Source organism: Periplaneta americana, chromosome 10 (genome assembly GCF_040183065.1).
Source record: "Periplaneta americana isolate PAMFEO1 chromosome 10, P.americana_PAMFEO1_priV1, whole genome shotgun sequence".
Classification (NCBI taxonomy): Eukaryota; Metazoa; Arthropoda; class Insecta; order Blattodea; family Blattidae; genus Periplaneta; species Periplaneta americana.
This window is the reverse complement of record NC_091126.1, coordinates 90,716,625-90,743,524: the sequence shown is the minus strand read 5'-3', so window position 1 is coordinate 90,743,524 and position 26,900 is coordinate 90,716,625. Positions and strand designations below refer to the sequence as shown.

The 26,900-nt window shown below is 34.8% G+C and overlaps 1 long non-coding RNA gene across 1 annotated transcript in view; it reads left to right on the top strand.

Moving 5' to 3' along the window:
* Window positions 1-26,900, top strand: part of LOC138707881 (uncharacterized) — a 39,106-nt gene that overhangs the window by 5,444 nt on the left and 6,762 nt on the right. Inside the window, exons 2-3 of the long non-coding RNA XR_011334411.1 lie at window positions 4,122-4,247; window positions 9,561-9,670. This is a non-coding gene — a long non-coding RNA (uncharacterized lncRNA). The remainder of the gene's footprint in view (window positions 1-4,121; window positions 4,248-9,560; window positions 9,671-26,900) is intronic.

The following is a 26,900-nucleotide window of genomic DNA, read 5'->3' as shown; positions in this document are numbered from 1 at the left end:
CTAGAGCAGAAGAGGTACAATTTTTTTCTTAAAGAATTGCGTGCTATGTATAGTATAGAATTTTAAGCACGTGATTTTATTTTACATAGAAATAGGTATTCACCTGTTTTATCTAGTAATGAATGGATGTATATCATATTCTCCACATCAGACGTCATGGACAAATGGATCAACATTTAAATGTAAAGTGCGATTGTTAATTATGTCGAAATACAAACTCCTTCCACAATAATCTCTATTTGAAATGGTAATAAGCTAAATAAATGTATTACTGTATTCCAATTTTTTGTATGCATCTGAACTCTGACTAGTGTAATATGTAGCTAGTCGGTGATGTATACAATGGAAGGGGAAAGAAACTGGCCACTCTACCCCATTATCTCCGGGCCTAGTTGCCTCGTAAGTGGTGCCTTCTTGGTATCACTTGTGAGGTTCAGACCTATCGTCGGACAGTTGACTAAACAACACCTGTATTCCAATAACTGTTTATAAAATACTACAGTACATTACAATAATTGTATCAACTTTGTCTTTCTCTTGTGAAATAAAATACGAGAATGCTTCAAAAAGTAAGGTAACAAGAGTTGGCACTAAAAATATTTTTTTGCTGATCCAGCCCAGGCTCCCAAACACACACTGTCCAGAAATTTATACTTTAACCTCTCGAGCAAACTTAATTACTTCAAATACATGTCTCATCACATATGCCATGTTGACTGAATAGTTAATGCATCCAACCACTAGTTCGAGAGGACGATGTATCACATTTTCTCATGTAAGTAATTTATAATGAACATTTGCAATTAAGTGTACAATGTAATTACAGGAATATAACAGACAGGAGAATTGGAGAGAAGAGACGAACAGTAATCTAGTAATGAAGTTTTTAATGTGGGCAATATGGTGGTGCTACATCCATTTATGACTATGTACAGCAGGTGAATACTTATAGTTTATTCTGTGGAAAGTATTGGATGCCAGAAAGTAAAACCATGTGCTTAGTAGTCTATACTGTTCGTAGTAAGCAGTTGTAAAGAAAAAATGGTGCCTCGTTTGGTCAAGAGATTTTGTAGAAGTACCAGAATAACTTCTGTACTTCACTCACATTCACACTGTCATTGATATGGGACAAGGTGACTATGAAAAGCATATGTGCCATTACGTGATATAGGGCTAACTAGGTCTATTTTAAATGGTAACAAGCTAAATAAATGTATTACTATATTCCAGTAACTGTTTAGAAAATACTACACTACATAACAATTGCATCAACTTTGTCTTTCTCTTGTGAAGTAAAATACGAGGATGCTTCAAAAAGTAAGGTAACAAGAGCTCTCATGGACAAACTTTATTTCATAGATAGATATATTGATACACAGTAATAGGGCAGTGGTACGCATTACTTTTCAACATAGTAACCATGCTTATTCAAACATTTGTTCCAACAGTAGACCAAAACATCGATGCTGGCATAGAAGAAATGAGTCAAGTTCCTAAAGCCACGTCATGATGGCTTGCTGAATGGCCAATATATGTGTTGAATTGCTTACCACCCAGGTGCTTCTTCAACATTCTGAAGAGATGGAAATCACTAGGTTCCAGTTTGGGGCTGTAGGGAGAATTATCCAGTACCTTCCACTGGAAGCGTCATTTCGCACTGTACACCTCAAAATTTGACGATGAATTTCTGCTGGTGAGTGCCCTTGAGACACAAAAGCTGGATCACGCTACATACTTCACATTTGAGTATGTTTCTGTGTGTGCAGCCATATTACAACAGAAATTGCGAGAGTCTGACGCAACATATTCTCCATCTAATGGCTGCGTGATGAAGCTGTGGTCTGCTGCTGTGGCCCTGGCAGAAATTTCGAACAAGAAGGGGAATATGTCACCCGTGAGTGGTCTTGTTACTTTACCTTTTGAATCACCCGTGTATGTTTCTGGAAATGGTTTGTTTTACATTACAATTGTATCACTATTGCAAGAAAGATGATTTCACTTGTAAAATTCACTTTCTCACATCCTCTTCCTGGTCTTCAGATGATTTTGATCCCATATATTTTGGATTTAGCATGTAGACCAACATATGAGCAGGTATAACTCTTTGAATAAAACTAAGTTTTTTTGTCCACACCTGTGGAGTAACGGTCAGCACGTCTGACTGCGAAACCAGGTGGCCCGGGTTCGATTCCCAGTCGGGATAAGTTACCTGGTTGAGGTTTTTTCCGGGGTTTTCCCTCAACCCAATATGAGCAAATGCTGGGCAACTTTCGGTGTTGGACCCCGGATTCATTTCACCGGCATTATCACAGTCATCTCATTCAGACGCTAAATAACCTAAGATGTTGATAAAGCGTCGTAAAATAACCTACTGAAATAAAAACTAAGTTTTAAGATAGTTTTATAGTGTTTCAAAACTTCATTTTGTAGCAGATTTATTCACTCATATACGTATCTGCTATTTTGAATTTTCACCTTGCAACTGAAAGAAAAATAAAATAAACTGGGAATGGGAAATAATTGAACAAAAGAATGTTCACAACTGTACTGAAATTTGAATGTTACCAGTACAGATGGATTGTAAAAGCTAAACAGGTTAGGCCTACTTTTGTTCAGGGCAAATAAAATATGTTGTAGTTGGCTATGAAGAGACTTGGTTCTTTTATACAAGCAGACGTTAGGCCTATTTATTCTTCTCAATGATATTTTCAATATCATTCTCGTGCTCATCAACAGTTTTCTGGAAAAACTCGATTACCGTATTCAAAAATGTTTCCAAACAAACAAGCTGACTATTCCATCATGTTTCACCAGGAAGTTGAGGTTTAACTGAGTTTTCAAGGTCTTTGAGCCAAGCTCCTGGCCAGTGGTGATTACTTCAGTACATGTTTCATGATTGAGTCGGCACCTACCTGAGTGACATTTTTTCGAACTGAGTTCAGATAATGTGAAGCTCAACCATACATTACGAAGAATTCATTTTTAAATTCCTTTTCAAATTTTAACTTCATATTTTGCATTTTTTTGTTATAACTAACAAAACATCTAACATTATAATCATACTTTGTCTCAACCTCTTTCTTTTCTTCTGCTAATTGTCAACAATATTCTGCAGGCTTTTTTCTGTATCCTATATCAATTGCAGATAGGAAATATGACGTTACAGCTGTAGAAACAAAATTAGCAATAATTACAGGATCATTATGAATGATACTCTATCTTGTGCAAGAGTGACAATTTTTCCATTTAAATAACATTTTGCTTCCTCTGTAACTTTTCATAACAGTATCCAGTAGAGTATTTGCCTGTGAAAACTGTTGCAGTCAGGGGGCCTATAACCATGTGTCAGTTTTGTAAAGAGCTTCACAAATTCTGATTGTTCTGCAGTAATAAATGATATATTGCACAAATAAAAATATTTTTCTACCTGTATATCTAATTTTTGTGTACAAAATTCGATTTTCTGACCAAACATTGACTGACACTTGGGTTTCAAACCAATGATGCCAGCAGAGTTACACTGCTGGATAATGAAGCTGAGGTGGAGGGCATAAGAATGTTGTGTGTGGAAACAACTGTTGATTCATCTTAGGTTGATCGACGACCTTTCTTGTGAAAAAGTTCCTCAATACCACTCTCAGAATTTTCAATTTTCACTTTAAATTTAATTTTATGAGTTTTTAGTCTTTGTACTTTCCCACTTACATTGCCAAAAGATTTTCATTTAAAAAGATTGATTTTAATTCCCTTAGATTGTGATGTAATTTCTTCACATTCATTCCAGATTTGATATTTGTAACGACCTCCTTTAATTTTGTGTTGTGTTGGGTGATTAGAGGTGTTGTGTATGTTTTGTTGTGGTTGTGGGTTTCCTATAAATTTTGAACTTGTGTTTATTATGTTTATATATACTGCCTCTAGATTCAGAGTATTTGGGTTTGATTGTTGTTGTTTAGTCAGTTGTCTGAAGACAGGTTTGAACCTCATACTTGACACCAATAAGGCATCACCCATGAGGCAACTAAGCCAGGAGTTAATGGGGTAGGGTAGATTCGATTGAATAAATGTAAAATTTTATCTTCAGGCCTACTGATACTCCTTTCTTTCATTCTTGATAACAGGTATCACTCCATTAGTGACTGGAGAGACATATCTTAAGGAGAAGAGTGAGAGTGACTGCAGAACCATCAACATAATTATTCTGCCGACATTGGATGTGCACATAGGAGGTGCACAAATTCAAAATGGTATCAATTTAGGTTAATTCCATGTGTGACCTACACGACAAGTGACAAAATATTCAATATTTTTTATTTTTCTATGTCTAAATATAAGCATTTAGGAGAGAACTGTTAATACCATGTATGTCCTTAGGGTACAAGGTGTATGCCTAAACAGTGAAATTGCTTGCAAGTTCAGGCTAATATTATAAATTTAATAAAATGTTGACTGTGACCTACACGACAGGGAAAATTCCAAAAAGTCAAGAAGAATATTATATTTAAAAAAATTCTTCTCTTTTATTAATACCAAAACTTTCTAACATATATTGAAATATTTAGTAATAATGTAGGTTAAAATTGTACACACAACAAACTGAAATCATATTACCATAATGACTTAGAACATATAATTAATTGTGACCTACACGACATGCTAGTTGTGACCTACATTTCATGTGCAAATATTACTGAGAAAGAACATAGTATTAATTTTCTTTGGAACAAAACATTTTAACCCATTAAAAAAGAAGAAAAATGGTCACTAAAACTCAACATTAATCTTTGATCCATTTGAGGCTCATGTAATTTTAATTTTATCTGCTCTTTGTCAACAATACTTATATCCTCTCATGTAGGCCAAGCAAACTTTTCACATCGTGAATTATAACGCAGGAATTTAACACTGAACGTATCATCAGTACTTCTTGAAAGAACTTGGCCAACAAAATGTTTCTGTGATTTTTTTCCAATGAATAGAACTAACACCCAATCCCCATTATTGACGTAGCAATTCTGAATTTTAAAATCTGTAGCCCTACATTCAACATTAGGCACAGGGTTTACATCTGTAAGTTCACCAGTCTGAAAATCAAATATTTTTGTATTTGAACCTCGTGCTGTCATTGAAAACTGTATCTTGTATGGTGTGACAGACTTGAAGTAGTGTGCTTTTCTTGTATCAGGGATGGACTGTACATTACTCCACAGCTGATCCAGGTGCTTCTTTTTTTCAACAATATCTCTTTCAGATACATACAGTAGCGTGCAAATTAATCCGAACATGACATATTTTTACATTTTGTCATTGTTGGCCTCACAGCTGCTCATACCACTTTAATTGACATCTGTAGTACGTGTAATTCCATTGTTGAAGGTCTATCGTTATTATTTTTTTTATAATATGTGACATTTTGCCTGTCGTTTTGTACTTATAAGCATTTCAGTTGTGTTGAAGACTTAATACTGCAATCCTGTGTACATTCTGTCGTCTTCACAAATTGATATAACTCCACGAAAACGGTCTAAAATTATAACATTAGCAGAGCATTCTTCTATGACACAGAGGCAAATTGCTGCAGAATGTCACATCGGTTTGGCTACTGTTAATTCGATCATAAAACGATATAGGGAGACTGGATCCATCACACCCCAGAAAAAAGGAAACTGTGGCCGGAAAAGGAAGATTTCACCTGCAGATGATCGTTTAATTGTCAGAAAAAGTAAATTAAATCCTAGACTAACTGCTGTCGACTTAACCCACGAGTTAATGGCTACGACTGGGGCGAATATTCACGTCAAAACAGTGCGGCGTAGGCTTTTGGAAGCTGGACGAAAGGCTCGTAAGCCTATTAAGAAGCAACTGCTAACCCCTATTATGTGCAAAAAACGCTTAATGTGGGCAAAATTACATCAACACTGGACAGTGAATGACTGGAAGAATGTACTTTTTTCCGATGAGTCTCATTTCAAGGTCCACGGCTACCGTGTTCCTTACGTACGGAAAGGATCCGAAAAAGTAACAGCAGCTCATCTCCAACAAGCACCCAAATACCCCCCTAAAGTAATGTTTTGGGGTTGTTTTACACATGAAGGGCCTGGAGCATTAATACCTATCAAGGGAATGATGAATTCTGACAAATATATTCACTTATTGGAAACCAGAATCGTACCCCAGCTGCAAAAATCATTTCCGGATGGCAGAGGTGTGTTCCAACAAGACCTAGCACCATGCCATACGTCTCGAAAAACTACAGAATTCTTCAACAAGAAGAATATTCAGGTACTCCCCTGGCCAGGCAACTCACCCGACATCAACCCCATTGAGAACTTGCAAAAGAAGAATGCAAAAAATGGATTGTTCTACAAAGGAGAAGATGATTTCTGCCCTCATTGGTGTATGGTTTCGCAATGAAGAAATGAAGAATATTTGTGGGAAATTAGTGGAATCCATGCAAAATCATCTCAGAGCTGTTATTAGGAACAAGGGAGGCCACATAGATTACTGAGATATGTCTTAGATCCTTTTTTTATCCCGTTTGAGTGTTTTTGCATAAGTAATTACGTTGTTCGGATTAATTTGCACGCTACTGTACAGAAATTTTACATTTTTGCAGATTTCCCTGGCACAAATGTAGAAATCAATGGCATTCTGGGGGTCGGTCTTATGTGCTTTTGTTGCTTCTCGTACTCGACGTTTAGCAATACCTCCAAGACCATCAATTGCACCCTTCCCATGTGATGTTGCTGAAAAATTCCATGCTGTAGGAACACTGTTCAGAGTCATAAAGGAAAGTGAAAATTTTTGTTTAAAATGCTGTGCAGGACCATCAGATTGAAACTCAACACTGGCCAAAGAAAATGTGTCTTTCTGTGTATTTTTTAAATCCTCTATGACAGCTTCATTGAAAACGGCTACTGCATATTTATCATGTTGCATGTAGTTTGATACAACAATGTATGAGGTTGAATTTAATTTTCCTGATGTGTCCTTATAGTAAAGGATAGCAGTGTAAAGTGTGCATGAGTTTGAGTTCCAGTGTGCAGACTGAATTTCGTCTTGATACTGGAACACATAATTTTGACTGAAATCCATGTGCACCAGAAGTTTTCCTTCACTCAGGTTCTCCTTTTCTTCTACGAAGTGTTGTGCCTGAATTCGCTTAACATACACATGAGACAAAAATGATGGCAGTTTTTCTTCTAATTTTGTCACAACTTTCTCGTTGGTTAAACATGACGTCATTCGAGTTAATCTTCCTGCTTCATCTTTAACCCAGTCTTTATATGTGATATCTTCTGCTAATGCTTCTTCATCAACAGTCTTCACTGTTTCTTTGAACAGAACAGAGTCTTTGCACACTGGACATGTTTGCATCATACAGTCTTCATTTCCTTCATCACATACAATCTTGTTTACAAATTCTGAAGTACTCCTCGGAAAAATTGGTGTCAAACTGTCCAAAGCTAATCGAACATTTTCGTGATGTACACACAAACACAAATTATTGGGAGTGTCTGGACGAAGGCAAATGTGTTGTGGTCGCAGGGAGCAGAACTTAGAAAGACCTATTTTCATTCCAACATCTGGATGGGTTTCTCTAAATATCTGGTATGTTTGACCAAGAGTGAGAAACAGATACTGCTTTTATACTTTCATTTTTTTGCCTTCTTCTCAAATGATGATAAAATCTCTCATACCAGGACATGAATAAGAAACATCATCCTGCTCAAATATAAAATGACAAAATCTTTTACTTCAGGGGATATTGCAGTGTTTGGCCTTTTCTTTGGAATTGTTTTTAAGATGTGAGGTGAAAACTGTATGGCAAGTTTCTTAACCAAAGCTTCTCGTTTTCTTGGGCTGTTTGGTAAATTTCGTTTCACCTTTGCCATCGCCTTTCCAAAAGAGGAATTACTCTTAAATGCCTTACTAGGAGAATCTGGCATTACTGAAGCTTTCTTCAGTTTTTCTTTACATTTAGCTCCATAACGTTGCTGTTCTTTACATCTCTTCTTCTTTTGCTCTTCCCTCTTTGCTATAGATTTATTCATTTCTGCCTTCCTTTTATTTCGCCACATCTGCTGTCTCTCATTTTCTTTTTTCCTAAATTCAGCATAATCTTCTTTCTTCTGCCTCTTTCTCTCAGCTGCAGTTTTACCCATTCTGATTTTAGTCTGGAAGAAATTATGATGCAATGTGACCTACACGACAATACATTTTACTAAAAAAACATGGATCTTGTATCATTATAGGTTATGTTACTGTTACTGTATAGTTTCTTAAAACATAAAGATAGAAAATAAAAATTAGAGCCACAGAATTTCAATCCACTGATAAACTAAAAAGAAATTAAGGTTTTTTCTGTGACCTACACTACACTCAAGACACATGTGAAGTAAACCTTTGATTGTGAAGCCAGGTACAGGTAAATTTGAAAACAATTATATATATATATATATATATATATATATATATATATATATATATATATATACATACATTCAGTAGATTAAGGATAATTACCTGAAAAATATTCAACTCGTACTTTGCTCTACTTTTGACAATATTTACATTTGAAAAACAGTGTTATTAGGCATGCTTATCTTAAGATGTGGGCTACCATTTTAGATCGTTCAGTGCTGCCAACCTGTGATAAATAACCAACATTTTCAACATATTCTGAAACCTAGAATGTTTAGGGATCATAATAATAATAATAATAATCCGTGGCGCTACAGCCTGTGAAGGGCCTAGACCGACCAGCCGGCTGCTGGCTTCACGGCCACATGCCGAAGCAGAGGTGGACGATCATCCAACCAGAATGGAGGTATCGTGTGGTTAGCACGATGATCCCCCCAGCCGTTATAGCTGGTATTCGCAACCGGATTTTGCTACCTATTGTAGCTCCCCAAGTGCATCACGATGCTGGGTGGGCACCGGTCCCATACACTGGCCGAAATTTCATGAGAAAATTTCTTCCCCCATGAGGACTCGAACCAGCGCGCATTCCGTAATGCGAGTCCTAGGCGTGATGCCTTAGACCACGATGCCACAGCGCGGGACGTTTAGGGATCATACAATATGAAAATTATTCTGATACATCATACTTCATAAATTGATGTCTTGGGATACATTGGCATGGAATTAACCTTTCGCCAAAACCACTTGAAAAGAATTAGGTCCAGTTTCTTCAACCTTTGTTAAATTATAACTACTGTTAGTACTAACAGGCCCAATTTTATGCAGTTAAATCATTTAACTCTTTGTTAGCATAGAAGTATTCAATATGGCTGGTGCATTAGATGCTGAACTTTTATGGCTTGATTATTTAAAAATGATATCCATGAATACATAAACAGAGCGGATGATTTCAGTGATTTGACAGAACAGAAGTTCATAGAAATGTATAGGTTATTTTCCGCCAAGCCTCACTTTTCGCTTTCAACGTAGATATGTTTGTTTTTTCTCAATAATTGATTTATACTGCGAAATTATTTCCAGCAGTAGGCTTCTCTCGAACAAAGAGAAATTAGTCCCACGATTTCTTTGTGTTTCAGTGTTTTCCATTTCGCAACAGCAATACCAACATGCCGCTCCACACTACTGTGATATAGATGATGGAAAGAAGCATAAATGAAACCTGAGAGAATCCAAACAACAGAAAAAAGTGAGAATCACAGTTGTCAGAATTCAGAAAACAGAATTGAGCCTATACTTGGTTATAGGTTATGGTTAAACTCTAGAATCTCTGTTCCTAACAGAGAGTTAACAAACAGAAAGTTAAAATATGAAATGTCAAGTTGAAGAAATACAATATTTTTAACAGCAATTTATACTTTTAACTTACAGTTAATTAACGTTACGTTAGGTGCATTTTAACAAATATTGAAGAAACCAGACCTTAGTGATTTAATTGTAAATTTCTTTCCACTTTTGTGAATGTCTCTCTCTCTCTCTCTCTCCCCCTCCTTCTTTCTCTCTCTCTCCCTCCCTCCCTCCCTATATATATATATATATATATATATATATCTAGTTTACTAAGTCAGAGCCTTCTTCAGTTACAAGCAGGAGCCATACGTCGGCAACACTGTAATTAACTGTTCACGCGGAGGCCTACGATACAGAACATGTTTTTGTGCTAATGCCGATTTTCAATGAAAATTAATGTTACAATATAAGTGTGTGTCGATGGAATTATGTTCACGGTTGTACCAAACGTTCATTGTTGATGTATTATAAACTAAGTGCGTGTTGGGGATAAAAGCAAGACAATAAATTAAAATAAAATGGTTGCAGTCTTCGGAAATTTTTACAGTTAATGATGACAAATGATTGACAATTCTTCTAAATATTAAATATTGTATAAACTACATTTTTAGGGCCCTATTCATAGACATTCTTAGAGCGGGTTAAATAGCTACTTCCGGTGGATGATCAGCGAACTAACGTTTTTCGTATTCATAAACCAGTGTTAGCGATAATACGTGTACTAAGAGGGGTTTAGCTGGCTATATTTTAGCCCCCGCTGGTAGGGTAGTTAGAGGCCGACTAGCTTAGCAAGATGACTGATTATGATGCAGTGAATGTGGGTTATGTACGTCGAATTCGTGGTGTGAGACGTAGGAGAAAGACGTACCTACCGAGATTGGACATATTTAGAAAATATGAAGTACACAACATTAGTCAGGCTTCTGTAAGCCGTATAATAACGAATGTGTCAGTAGCAATCGCCGGACTTGCGCTTCGTTACGTACATTTTCCTAGGGAAGAAAAACGAATAACACTGCGAGAAAGTTTGACGACATGGCAAGATTTCCTCAGGTAATTATATTTCATGATTTGAATATCGTATGTGAATGCTTTCCTTAGAGAAATTTGTACTGTACCGGTACCATATTGGTACAGTAGGCCTATTGTGATATTTCATCATTTTTAGGTTATTGGCGCCATAGATGGCATGCACATACCCATAACAAATGCAGGAGGAGAACTGTCACAAATATATATCAACCGAAATGGATGGTGTTCAGGTACGTTCTGTAAATGAAATTACAACCCATAAGAGGTTGTGTAGACCTAGGCTGAATGGTGAAACTAGCGCTGAGGTAGTTCCGATGATTTCGATACTGAAAATCGTTGAATTTGTGAGATATTTTTGTAGAGATGCAGTTGGTCATATATGCAAGGCATTATAAAAGCCAAAAATAATCTAACCTAATCTATCACAGATTCGTATATGCAAGGTGTATAAGCAGAGTACGAAGAGAACCACCTCAGTGCTAGTTTAGCTTTTAATAACTTCATTTACATTTTATATAGTAATGCATTATATTACATTATTTCAGTTAAATGGTACAAGAAAAAGATTTGTAATTTGTAATTCTCCAGAAAAGCTACACTAAAGAAGACAATAAAAAATCGCCTCAATGTTGTTGCCCCCCCCCCTCCTTCTAACTAATTACTAATATAACATGCGAGAAGTCCAGGGAGAATTATTAGAGAAATAGCGTTATACTGGTAATAAGTGGGAGTGCGGGAGCTACAACAGTGCATTACAGTATATAAGTAACAGTACCCAAGTAACTATTAAACGATTTTTATGTTGAAAGTATTTGTGGCTGCTGACTAAAACCACATGTTTATTTGGCCTACTGTATATATGTCACGGAAGTCAGTGAAGCAAAGATCTATTGTTCCTCCTTCAATGTAGCTTTTCTGGAGAATTACGAGAAGGTCAAGCAGTACATCAACATAATACATAGATGAGCAAACCTAAGATAAATTTAACTAATATCATCTCTTTGATAAAAGAACAGCACCTTTTCTATTGCTTCATATGTTACTGAAGGCCTTACTTATGAAAAGGCAAATATTTTGTGAAACCTGATAATTCATTTTATGTTACTGTTTTTATCACAGCTGTTCTTTGTGATGGAGTCAGTGGTTTTTACTTACAGCCTTGCCAAATGACCTATTTCAACTATAACTTTCATTTCTCTAGAGATGGTATGTTTTCATTTCTTTCAGGTGTTTTAAGAATTTGTTGTTTCATTTTGTTGTTGTATTTCCTTTTACACTCCATTTTAGACAGTCTCTTCTTTTTTAACACTATATGGTACTGCTTGCATACTTGAATGTAACATTTTTTCTTTGCTTATCACATTCTCTCTTTTAGGTAACATATGCAGGATAAGACTCAGGATCTGCTTTTAATTTCTCTCGAAATTTCCTCACCCTTTCTCGGTTTAGTGATGCTGAAGATGAAACTATGAAAAATATTATGGGATCATAATGAATGGATTCATAGAAATATGTTTCAAGTTTATAGGTTAACTAGCTACATGTTTTAGGTTACTTTTGCAAAGCATAAAGAAAATCCAAAGTATAGGGCTAGAATTTAAATTAATTACTGGAATGTTAATTTTTGCTTTACAGGTGAGACACACAATATATAAAAGTGTTGCAATTTATATTGTGATGTCTTAACTTCAGAGTGGCATGCTTACACAACTGCTGTAGGCTGTTAGCAGCTCTAAATATCAGAATGAAAAAAACTCAAAGAATGAAAACTATTGCTTAGTTAAAAAACTTCAAATTTTTTACCAAATCACACAAAAAAGAGATACTTTTCACTTATATGAGTGACAAATCACATTCGTAACTTTCATTTGTGTACCCACATGACAGTTTTTTTTACCAGTTTTAATTTTTTATAGAAATGTCCTTTATGAAATTGCTAGTTAACACATATACCGTATTGGCCCGAATATAAGCCGCACTTTTTATTCAAATTTCAAACTCGAAAAGTTGGGGTGCGGCTTATTTGCGCGGCCGATAAATTTAAACTTGAAATGTGGCGCATGTTGCTACCGGTAATTTTATCATTTTGAAATGGAGCAACAATGCCACGCGCTCGTGTTTGAAATTGTCAGCAGTCGTATGGTATATGACGCAACAATGTACCAGTCTTCATATTACAGTGATCGTACTCTTTTGTATGATAGGACAGATTAAAACAGTTTGTACGTAGCTACGGGTTAAGCCATGAGCGGAAACGTAGAAAGAAAAGCTTCAACAAGCTTGGGAATTCGGCGCAGTTATGACGCTAGTTTCAAACTTGCAGTTATTCGTCATGCTAGGAGTACGTCTAATAGAGAAGCCGGCAAAAAGTTTAGTGTGGATGAGTCTAATGTGCGGCGCTGGATCGCCTCGGAGGATAAACTGAAAAATGCCAATACAACCAGAAAATCTTTCAGAGGACCCAAGGCTGGGAAATACCCTGAACTAGAACGTAGGGTCCTTTCCTTTGTACAAGACAAAAGGAAAGAAGGGATGCCTATCTCTCGACAAGTAATCCAGATAAAATCGTTGGAAATAGCGAAGACCCTAAACATTCCACAGACAGAATTCCATGGGAGTATAGCTTGGTGCCGCAGGTTTATGCGTAGAAGTGGCCTTGTTCTCCGACGAAGCACTTCATTAGCACAGAGACTGCCAGAGGATTTTACTGAGAAACTCATCAACTTCCAGAGGCACGTCATTGAATTGCGTCAGCGCCACTCTTACCCATTACACCAGATCGGCAATGCTGACGAGATGCCCGTATTTAGGGACATGCCGAGCAATATGACAGTTGACAATAAAGGGGCGAAAAACATATCATTGAGAACAACTGGAAATGAAAAACAAAGAATCATTGTGATGCTGGCGGTTACGGCAGATGGAGGAAAACTGCCTCCGTACGTTATTCTGAAGCGTAAAACTATGCCCAAGGAGAATTTACCTAAGGGATTAGTGATTCGTTGCCAAGAGAAACGATGGATGACAACCGAACTAATGATGGACTGACTAGCTACGGTTTGGAATCGCAGACCAGGTGCGCTGCTCTGTAAGAGGGCTATGTTAGTATTGGATGCCTTTAAAGGTCACCTCACACCCGAAGTAAAGAAGAAAATTACTGCATTGAAGACAGACCTAGTCGTCATACCTGGAGGTATGACATCAAAATTGCAGGTGCTTGATGTCGTCGTGAACAAGCCTTTTAAAGACCATCTCCGAAAACAGTATTCGGATTGGCTTCTAGAAGGGGGTCATGCATTCACTCCATCTGGGAAGATCAAGAAGCCATCTGTCAGCCTTATGTGTGAGTGGATTCTCTCATCATGGCACACGATATCACCAGATTCAATCATCAAAGGCTTCAAGAAATGCTGCGTGTCTAATGCTCTGGATGGCAGTAAGGACGACGTACTTTGGACGGAGAGTGATGAACAAAGTGACAGTGATGAAACAAATACCGGTACCGGTAGTAGTGAAGTCAGCAGTGACATTGGAGAAGACGGTGATTAGTTGTACCGGTATTTTTGGTGATTTACCCACGTAATACCGTAATTGAAGAAAAAGTGTTTAAATAATGTAAACAGTTTTGTAACTGGATAATGTGACAGGTAAATTTCACTGCACTCAATTTTCCTTTTTTTCTCATTCTGCACTCAATTTTTCTTTTTTTTTCTCCTTTCCCCCTAAAATTAAGGGTGCGGCTTATACTCGGGTGCGGCTTACACTCGGGCCAATACGGTATTACCTTATTCATTTCATGTTATAAGTGATGCAAGTTTCCAAATTCTGGATATAGTGGCACGTTGAAGAGGAAGTGCCCATGACTCTCGCATTTTCAATGAGATTAGAATTAAGAAGCGATTTGAACAGCATGAATTTGGACGCTTCATTTTGTTGGGGGATAGTGGTTATGGTGTACACAAATATTTGTTAATGCTTGTAAAGTGAATTACTCTACTTGCAATGTATTATGTATTTTTGTATAAGCTTAACTGATGAATTCTATATGCTATAATTCATTAAATTTGTTTGATAAAATGCCTAAACTTGTAAATTGAATTAATCTGCTTGCTATATACCTAAATTATTGTGTAGTGCAAACTAATTGTTTATGCCTTTAAATTGAATTAATCTGCTTGCTAGGTATTGTCTTAATTCAATTGCCTATGCATGAAAATTTAATTGATCTGCTTGCTATCTTTTTATACTTTTTTATACCATTTTAATTGCTTTTATACTTGTTTGCAGCTGCTCTCGGGCTTAGGTTACATTCCTGCTTGGACTGATTACCTGGATGGATTTTCCAGAGGTTTTCCCCAACATTAAGGCAAATGTTACGTAATATGTGGCGAATTCTCGGCCTCACCTCATCTTGCCAAGAATTTGTGTAACTCTTGACTTGGTCCACATCTTAAAGCTTCTATGGAACACAATAAATTAAATTAAAAAAAATGAAATACTGTGTTATTATTCTAAATGATCATGGACAGAATCCAATGAAAAGTAAGGGAGAATGTTAAACTTTTGTATACCTCGTAATGTAACTGTGTACACCAATCACACTATTACTTTCTTATATTATATGTTTTTTTTTTTATTGTTTAAGTTTGAAAGATTATCATTTTGTTGGAAATTATTTCATTCTAACATCTAAGAAAATATAAGATACTCTAAGTTATGTGAACTGACTGCACAAATCACTGGTGTGCACTTTGTATTTCATGTCAATTTTATTTCTTATGAATCACTTATACATTCTTTTCTTGGGTTGCTATACCTGCAATAAACACCTCAATTTTTAATATTCTAATTAGTGCTGCATTATTGTAACTGTTTCCTATGAGTGACAAATTTTATTATTATTATTATTATTATTATTATTATTATTATTATTATTATTATTATTATTATTATTATTATTATTATTATTATTATTATTGCAGCAGTCCAGTACCTGTTTGTATCACTGAGCGAGTATCCCCAGCTTAGTGTGTGCAGTTCATTTTTCAAATGTTAAAAAAATGGACTCCAGAGAATTACAATTTGCAAAGAGAGTTCTCTTCAGCCTTAGCCATCTGCACAAGTTGGGAGATGCAAGATATGTCCGAGAAATAGGGATGGGAAGTGTAGTACAGAATGCCATGTGAGTGCAATGACCATTCAGACACTACACAGTAAAGGTGTGCATAAATTGTAAAGAAATTATTTAGAAAGAAAAAAGAGAACTGTTAATGATAATTTCTTTATAATATAAAAGTTTCCTCGATAAAAGAGAAATAGTACCAATTTTTCATAGGGCATTTTGTAAACCTGTACTCATTTGCAATCATATTCTGGGGTATACATGTAACCAGATTGGTGTAGGCCTACATTTTGAGGTTGGTATACAGAAGGTTAATATACATACTGTACCGTGTGACAAATTACTTTCTATGCTTCCTTATTTATAGAAGTCACTGAAAATCATTATAGTCCATATATTAACATCTTCGTCAATTCGAAGTAAAACAAAAAGTTGAAGTATGTATAACGTGGAATGTTACTAATAAACTTATATTTGAATCAGTAATTTCTGAAAGGGCTTTATTTCAAAATCTCATCTCCATAAAAATCGCCTTACTGCAGGATTAGGGCCCTCTGAGAAGTGCTGTGAATATTGTGAAACCTGCATAGATCTGAATAAAATACATGGAATAATGCCCACCATCAGAAAGGCGTATTCAAGTGAGAATATGATAGCATTCTAAATTGATTTTAGCAAAAAGATTGGATAAAGTCCTTTTAGAAATGACTGATTTAATTATAGCGTTACTGTCTAATAAAAAAAAAAAACTCTCACATAAATTACTCCAAGTAGAAATAGTGCATCCAGTGCTAATGCCCACACGTCACTGAAACAGATGGCAGAATGCGATTATTTTTTAATAGGATTTTATGATAATATACCTTTCCATGACGTACAATAAGTTCAATATAAAAATATTTGATTTTAGGTACTGGCATCATAGATAGCACATTCTTAAGTCTTGGAAAACTTTCACAAACAAACATCAAAGAAAAGTTCATATTTGAGGAGAAAAATTCACTCCGGCGCCGGGGATCGAACCCTGGTCCTTGGTTCTACATATCAAGCACTCTGACTACTGAGCTACGCCGAATTCAATCCACAGCACCAGATGGAACCCTCCTCTTTCAATGTTTCCCTTTTTGGCCTGACTCCAAGTTAGGCATATATGTTGATGTATATGTCCAATGTCAACTGCCATTATTCTAGGAGCGCACTCAGCTGAGTGACTTGTTTGGCCGGGAATCCGCAGTTAAGTGCACAGTAATCTGTACAGACATATGCACTGCTAGCTATGAGAATATTATAGACTTATTAATTGTTAATATTACAGATATTATTCTGTAGGACAAATTAATAAATCTATAATATCAAGAAAGGGGTAGTATAATGGAAACTCAGGGGTACTGTAAATTAAATTAAAACTCGTATGTAGGTTTAAACTTTGCTTCATACAATAATTTTATTCATATTTTGCATATTCACTTACATCTAAGTTACAAACTATTGTACATTCTAAGGACAAAGGGGGGAAAGCCAAACAAAGCATATCAACATAATACAAGAATAAGCAAACTCCATTACAAAAAAAAAAAAAGAAAAACAAAATCGTTTAGCATAGAGTGAGAGTATTAAGAAAATAAATATAGACCTTTATTTTTCTCCTCATTCCTAAGTTCCGTATTCATTTCAGGTTGTAAGTGATGCAAATTAGTAACTTCTGAATGAGTTTCATGCAAAAATACAGACGAGTCACCAGTAAAATGATCACAAGAAATGAGTGAAGCATTGCAGATTTAGCCCTGCATTGGAAAGAATCCTGCAACCAGATATTTACTCTAACATACAAGCTGCATTTATTCAATTTACCTGAAGGGGTTAGGTACAGCTTACAGCAGTAAAATTTTGCAAATATTCAACATTTTTTCCACCATTACTGTATCTTGTACAATTATGAAAATTAGTACGTGTAAAACACTGTCCTTCTACTATATGAAAAAAATATTTTTACGATTTGAAAAAATATTTATATTTTTTTTCTAAATTCAAAATGTTGACGCATTTCCCTCATAACTAAAAAACTATCCAACATTTTGTGATGAAATTTGTTGTGTATTTATGCATGTCATACCTACAATATGATGCAAAATCACATCTCTACCTTTGATAGACTGTCTGATAAAAAATAAATTCATTTAAAGAAGTGGTGAAATATAAGTATTTTCTTCTAACACAAAATAAAACAAAATATTATTTATTAAGGAATGTAGTTGAAAGAGCATGATATTGTAAACATGAGTTTCAACAATGTAATAAAAGAGAGAACATTACACTAAAGTACTACATTTCCAGTTTTTTGTCCATTGTGCAACTAAAACAAAGAAATGGATTCGGAGCACCTCAAGTCTGTGCCTCAGTGGCTGACCATGACAATATCTTTGAAAAATATTGGAGTGCAGGAGGTCAAATGACTTTATTGTCAAATGCCTGGCATTAGAAAACAACAACAACATTTCCAGCTTTTCATTAGGCCCTCCCCCTATTCTTTTCTTTCTAATAGTGTTTTCTTAATATTTCCATTTCTAATAATAATTTTGCTTTTTTCAATTCATGGATCAATTCATTAAAGACTTCCAAGCCTAAATTAAAGACTCTGAATTAAATTTCTCTACTAATAATACCTTAATTGCATAGTTATAGACATAAGTGTAACTAAATTGCTTTAGGTAGGTACTTAAACCTCCATCAGGGAATATGTTCCAACTCGGGAACTACAGGTTCGATGAATGATGAATCCAGCAAAAACAAAAATAAATAAATAAGTAACCTGTCTTATAAATCAGCAAAACTCTTAACCAACATTAAAATAAGAAAAAGGAACACACACATATGTATAGAATTCACTAAACAACAATGTGAAAATAAACTTGTTACACTCATAACACTGTGCAGCATGCAACAACACAAATATAATAATGAACAAGGAATACTTACTACTCTACACCAAACTCCAGAAAATGATTGGGACAGAAGAATTTCAAGTTCCTATATATTGCTGGGAAGCTCGCAAGGAAATGAAGTAGACAAGAACTAAAGAAAATTTCACTACTAGTGCTACTATTACCATCACCACCACCATTACCACTACTACTAAGTTACATTTCTAGTTCTTTCATTTGTCCCAAATAATTTTGAACATTGCCTTTAATAATATTCTATCTCTAATAACAATTTTGTTTTCTGCAATTGATAGAACTTCTCATAACGTTTAATTTTTGGGCTTCGTGCTTAGGAGGAACACTTCTTCTTCGTACTCTGTCATTTTCGATTATCTTGCAGCAGAGTCCTATGGAAAGACGAAAAAAATGTTAATCATTTGCATACTACTGTACACAAAAGACACTACTTCTTATCAAAACTGTGAATTTTTTTAATTGTCTAATTTTGAAAATTTATCACATTGAAATTATCCATTTGATCCAAATATGCAAGAAAATTTAATTTTGTAAGTTACGTTATGTGGACTGGCTGCAAAATGTACTATGATTCAAATGCATCCCACTTCATATTCCAGATCATAAATTTTAATTGTTATGAAGCACCTATACATTAATTGTTGGTTGGGTTGGAATAACTGTCATACAGTGTATCACTCAATTTCTAGTATTCAAATTAATGTTCCCTTGTTTAACCATTTCATATTAGTGATACATAGTAATATTATTGTTGCATTTAATATTTATGTCTTAATACTAACTAAACTGTCCTTCATTAAAGAAAAATAGCCATAATTTTTCATCATGTACACAGTTGTAAAGTCCCATTCTGACCCAATGGACTGCCTGAAATAATATACAGTACATTGTATGATTATTATAAACCACAAAAAAAGTAAATTAAAATCATCAGTACCAGTTGCAGAAGATACAGCTCTGCTGGATACATTAAGAAGATTGATTGATTGATTAATAATATTGTAATCATAAATAGGCCTAGCAATATTCTTAGGTATGAATGAGATCTTAAACTTACCTGTTGTTAATTACTGTAGAGACTGTTAACGCCCATTCACCTGGGAGTGTGGAGACAGGATTTATTGCAGACATACGTGGGATTGATGATGATGGTGCAATATTGACATCCTGAAATAAGAATATCAATATTAAATGAGCAGATTGCAGCTTTGAGATGTGGAACAAGTAAATTAAACAGATACCGGTAGCCAAAATATGTTCATTAATACACAGTAAGTATTTAAAACATAAACTGTATATTATTTTGTAGAAATGAAGAGAAAGAAATGTTGTTAATTCTGTTCTAAACTTTTCCTCTTGATCAATCAAAGCTTTAAGATAATTAGGCAATGCATCGAAGATGTGATACATAAATAGTGAACTTTTTATACAGTTGAGACTAAGAGAGGTTAAATGGAAATCTAATTTGTGTCTTGTATTATATTATGTACATAGTGTATTTAATAAATCTTATTATTATATTATGGATGTTTTGATTTCTGACATGAAACATCATGTAGGCTACTCAAAGAAAGCCTAAAGTCAAGATTTCTAAATTGTGTAAAAATCGTTCATGCATTCCTGTCAATATTTTTAAGGCTTTCTATTGTAACACAATAAGAGATAATCTATGTTTACATCACCACAACTACAGATTACACAGGCGTATGAGGTTTACTTAAGTCTTTTCAGTGCTGTAATAAATATGAGTTTGATATATATTTTCTAAATCACTTACTGGCATTCTGTAAACACACAAGTTAATGAAATTTTATAGCTGACCATCAATTTGAATCCTACAAATTTCTTATGCTTATGTAGACAATTCTAACCTCAAATAATGCTATTTCTTCTAACGAAGTAGAGAACAGAATATCTCAGAAACTTGTAGGCGTACCTACTGCCCTTTAAAATAAGGTCTCACTTTTGATAATTCTTGTGCACGAGATATTGTGTTAAGGTAAGATTGATAACTGTATGGGTTGACATCAGATGTTTGTGTGGCCTGTTTCCCTATGGGTATTTACAAAGACATATTAACTATGTATTCATCCAAACTGCATTTATGGTAGCTGAGTGAAGGCCTAGCTTACATTTTTTTACTACTGGCATTATCAGCTGTATTCCTACACGATATATTATTTACGTTATATTATAATTACAAAGTGTTCAATGTAGCCTTGGGTGACATAATCGTGCCAGAGCCACATTAAACATTTACCATGAAGTAATATCTTACTTATAAAAATATGCCATAAGAACCAAAAACACATACCACATATGTTAACATTCCATGTCGTTCCGTAGGCCTACGTCATCAATTTCCAGAGCAGGGGATCCTCCAGCAGTTGTTTTTAGTTATTTCTTCAACTAAAAATAAATAAATATATACTGAATTAGAATAATTCATTCTTTGAAATCCAATATTTCATAATCTTTATGTGTAGGCCTAACCTAAAAATATTACGTATAATATTATAACATTTGTACTTACATTTTGGACATTTTTCTTGTGTAGTCGAATTATCCGCATGCTTCCATGTATATTTCTTGCTTTTATTACCAAAGAAGAAAAAACAAATAGTTTATTGTAGTTTAATATTGCCAATAACCTCACAAATAAACAGAAACGACCCAGAATCACTTGCGTCTGAGCATGACAAATGCCAGTCTGCACATGCGCAATAGCATTTTCCAAAGGTAATACGCCGACTAACGTAGCCACTGATTAATCGGTGTCTCTGAATCCCGTAAAAGTAACCTGGCTATAACCGGGGCTAGTTTAGAATGCTCGTAGCATGGGCTAGCGTGATGTCTATGAATAGGGCCCTTATAGTCTTACTTGTGGTTTGTGGTGTATCAGAATTCTAGCCAAATTGTTGGGTCTCGCCTGCTATATCAAACTTACGATGTTGATTTTCGAGTTCATTGTAAACAGCTGTTTTGTGATCCCATAAATGTTATAGTTTTGTTGAAGATTCGAAATGCCTGCTATACATCAGAACTACCTATAATTTGTAGATGCATACACTCACTTTGTTGGTTTTCAAGGTTTGTTTATTAATATTATTTCTTTTGTAATAAATTACAATAGTTATAAGCATATTTCTTTTCACTTCGTATTTACAGGATTTAAAGTTCACTGAGTCTACGCTAATTGGCACATACTTAATATATAATGATGTGTTTTGTTACGTATTATGTTGAAGGCATGTTTCTTTATTTTTTCATAGTTCTTTATACTTGGCCTAACTGTATTTACATCCTCATACTTGATTATAATATGTCAATAGTTTCCTCTCTTTACATTTTTATTTTATTTGCATAATTTACATTCTTAGCTCGTTTTGTGTAGTTATATTTATTTAAAATTATATTTTAAAAAGTTTGTAACAAATAATTTGGGATAACAGTATTGTTATGGTGACTGGCCAGGTTCAAACTAAAACTTACCTGGGGCCTGTTTCTTAAAACTCACGGACTAGTAATAGTAGTCTGTACAGTAGTAATATTAGTTTATTTTACAAGTCTGTGTTTCTAGAAACTACAGGGGTAAAGTAGTAGTTACCAGTTCACAGACTAGTAATATCGGTCGATTTCACCAGGGGCCTGTTTCTCAAAAATACTAGTTTAGTAGTTCACCAGTTACTAGTTACCAGAGTATATTTCACCAGCTCTAGTAGATTCTGTTTCTCAAAGTATTTTACCAGTCTAGTAACTTGTGACAATTTTTCACTAGTCACATGATCTCTTTCACTAGTCAGCTGATTGAGTTCATTTGTTTATAGTCATTGGCAGGTATTGTTGAGGTTAGACAGCTCAGTTTTTTGTGTTTTGGTTTTGCTTTCTCTTTTCGGTTAAAATTCCATCAATTGAAAGCAAATTAACTATACTCAATATGATTAATGAATCAAAGGATATAGGCTACTATTCGGTGCTTTTTCAAGCACAATAAGAAAAAATTATAAAGTAAACGAATGGACAAAAAATATTGTAATGTGTGAGGCTGTGGAACTGATACCTCAGAACAAAGATTATGCATAAGTTAGGGACACTTACTGGCCCAACATTAAGAAAGCAACTTTGATGAGTATCAATTCAAGTTCACAGTATCATCACAGTCTAGTATATACAGTCACGAAGCTTGAGTTGTGAGGGTGCTATGAACAATAGACTGACCCGGTACTATTTGGCATTGTATGTAATGAGGCGATATTAGCGATCCTAGTGGTTAGCAACTATCTATGGATGCATATTTACTACGTATTGAGCTTCGTGACTGTATATACTAGACTGTGGTATCATAATATAAATATATTATGTAGTTAGTGGGTCTACTGCCGACATGAATGCCACTTATAACTTAATGAAAAATTCGCTAATTTTTTTTTTTTCAGTTTTACATTTGATCTATTCATAAATTAGTGTCGTTTTATATTTCATTTGTAGGCTAAAGTTGACAATGTCAGAAGAACTGGCAGTGGAGGAGGGAAACCAGCAAAATTCACTGCAGTTGATGAATTGGTATTAGATTATTGGGAAAATATTCTGCATGTGTTGCTGGTCTAGGACAGAAAGACCTGATGACATTGGAAAATAATCAACATCCCAATTTGTAGAGTATTTGAAGCTTTGCTGATAATGCATAACTTCTATTATATGTCTTGTTATGGCAGGTTCCACTATATTTAAAAACTCTCCAAGCTTTTCAAAACTCAAATTATGTTTATTTAACGATCCTCGCAACTGCAGAGGTTATATCAGTGTCGCCGATCTGCTGGAATTTTGTCCCGCAGGAGTTCTTTTACATGCCAGTAAATCTACTGATATGAGCCTGTCGCATTTAAACACACTTAAATGTTATCGACCTAGGTCGGGATCGAACCCGCAACCCTGAGCATAGAAGGCCAGCGCTATACCAAGTACGCTACCGAGGCTGACTCCAAGCTTTTCAGGACTTTACCTAAATTGTTCATTATATTTAAATAAATGCTCCCGTAAAGGAATAATAATTGTTCTTTCTCGATATGGTTTTACCTCTTTTCACAACTTCATCACTTCATTCGGAATCACTAAACCACATGTATTAAAAGAAATAAATACAATATTTTGTTTTGATTATCTGAGAAAGGTTGTCACTGGTAACTGATAATATAGAAATCACCAGTCTTTAGAGTCTTGTAGGAATATTCCTGTTGAATACTAGTATAATCAACTAGACTAGCATTTTGAGAAACAGAATCACTTATGAACTGGTGAAATCTACCAATATTACTAGTCTGTAAACTGGTAACTAGTACTTTACCCTTGTAGTTTCTAGAAACACAGACTTGTAAAATAAACTAATATTACTACTGTACAGACTAGTATTACTAGTCCATGAGTTTTGAGAAACAGGCCCCAGGGGCCTGTTTCTCAAAAAATACTAGTCTAGTAGTTCACCAGATACTAGTTACCAGAGTATATTTCACCAGCTCTAGTAGATTCTGTTTCTCAAACTATTTCACCAGTCTAGTAACTTGTGACAATATTTTACTAGGCACATGATCTTTTTCACTAGTCAGCTGATTGAGTTCATTTGGTACGTATTGTTATTTGAGGTTAGAAGGCTAAGTTGTTTGTGTTTTGATTTTGATTTCTTTTTTCGGTTGAAATTCCATCAATTGAAAGCAAATTAACTATGCTCAATATATTTAAAAATAAAAGGATATATTATTTGGTGCTTTTTCAAGCATATTAACAAAATATTATAAAGTAAACGAATGGACAAAAATTTTGTAATGTTTTAGGCTATGGAACTGATACCTCAGAACAATGATTATGCATACATTACGGACACTTACTCGACCAACATTAAGAAAGCAACTTTGATAAGTACCAATTCAAGTTCACAGTATCATAATATGAACATATTATGTAGCTAGTAGATCTACGGTCTACTGCGACATAAATGTCATTTACGACTTGATGAAAAATTCGTTATTTTTTTTTTTTCAGTTTACATTTGATCTTTTCATAAATTAGTGTAGTTTTATATTTAATTTGTAGGCTCAATTTGACAATGTCAGAAGAACTGGCAGTAGAGGAGGAAAGCCAGCAAAAATTACTGCAATTGGTATTAAATTATTAGGAAAAAATAATCTGCATGTGTTGCTGGTCTAGGACAGAAAGACCAGCGTTGGAAAATAATCAACTTTCCGATTTGTAGAGGAATTTGTATTTGAAGCTTTGCTGATAATGCGTGACTTCTATTTGTTTGTCTTGTTATGGCAGGTCCCACCATATTTAACAACTCTTCAAGCTTTTCAGCACTTTACCTAAACTGTTCATTATATTTAAATAATGCTCCTGTAAAGGAATAATAATTGTTCTTTCTCGATATAGTGTTAGCTCTTCTCACAACTACTTCATCACCTCAATCGGAATCACTAAACCACATATTAAAAAAATAACTACAATATTTTCTTTGATTATCTGAGAAAGATTGTCACTGGTAACTGATAATATAGAAATCACCAGTCTTTAGAGTCTTGTAGAAATATTCCTATTGAATACTAGTATAATCAACTAGATTAGCTTTTGAGAAACAGAATAACTTATGAACTAGTGAAATCAACCAATATTACTAGTCTGTGAACTGGTAACTACTACTTTACCCTTGTAGTTTCTAGAAACACAGACTTGTAAAATAAACAAATATTACTACTGTACAGACTAGTATTACTAGTCCATGAGTTTTGAGAAACAGGCCCCAGTTCATAAGTGAGTCTGTTTCTCAAAATGCTAATCTAGTTGATTGTACTAGTATTCAACAGGAATATTCCTACAAGACTCTAAAGACTGGTGATTTCTATATTATCAGTTACCAGTGACAACCTTTCTCAGATAATCAAAACAAAATATTGTATTTATTTCTTTTAATACATGTGGTTTAGTGATTCCGAATGAAGTGATGAAGTTGTGAAAAGAGGTAAAACCATATCGAGAAAGAACAATTATTATTCCTTTACGGGAGCATTTATTTAAATATAATGAACAATTTAGGTAAAGTCCTGAAAAGCTTGGAGTCAGCCTCGGTAGCGTACTTGGTATAGCGCTGGCCTTCTATGCTCAGGGTTGCGGGTTCGATCCCGACCTAGGTCGATAACATTTAAGTGTGTTTAAATGCGACAGGCTCATATCAGTAGATTTACTGGCATGTAAAAGAACTCCTGCGGGACAAAATTCCAGCAGATCGGCGACACTGATATAACCTCTGCAGTTGCGAGCATCGTTAAATAAACCATAATTTGAATTTTGAAAAGCTTTGAGAGTTGTTAAATATAGTGGAACCTGCCATAACAAGACATATAATAGAAGTTATGCATTATCAGCAAAGCTTCAAATAGAAATTGCTCTACAAATTGGAGAGTTGATTATTTTCCAGTGCCATCAGGTCTTTCTGTCCCAGACCAGCAACACATGCAGAATATTTTCCTAATAATCTAATACCAATTCATCAACTGCAGTGAATTTTGCTGGTTTCCCTCCTCCACTGCCAGTTCTTCTGACATTGTCAACTTTAGCCTACAAATGAAATATAAAACGACACTAATTTATGAATAGATCAAATGTAAAACTGAAAAAAAAAAAATTAGCGAATTTTTCATTAAGTTATAAGTAGCATTCATGTCGGCAGTAGACCCGCTAGCTACATAATATGTTTATATTATGATACCACAGTCTAGTATATACAGTCACAAAGCTCAATACGTAGTAAATATGCATCCATAGATAGTTGCTAACTACTGGGATCGCTAATATCGCCTCATTACATACAATGCCAAATAGTACCGGCACAGTCTATTGTTCCTAGCACCCTCACAACTCAAGCTTCGTGACTGTATATACTAGACTGTGATGATACTGTGAACTTGAATTGGTATTCATCAAAGTTGCTTTCTTAATGTTGGGCCAGTAAGTGTCCCTAACGTATGCAT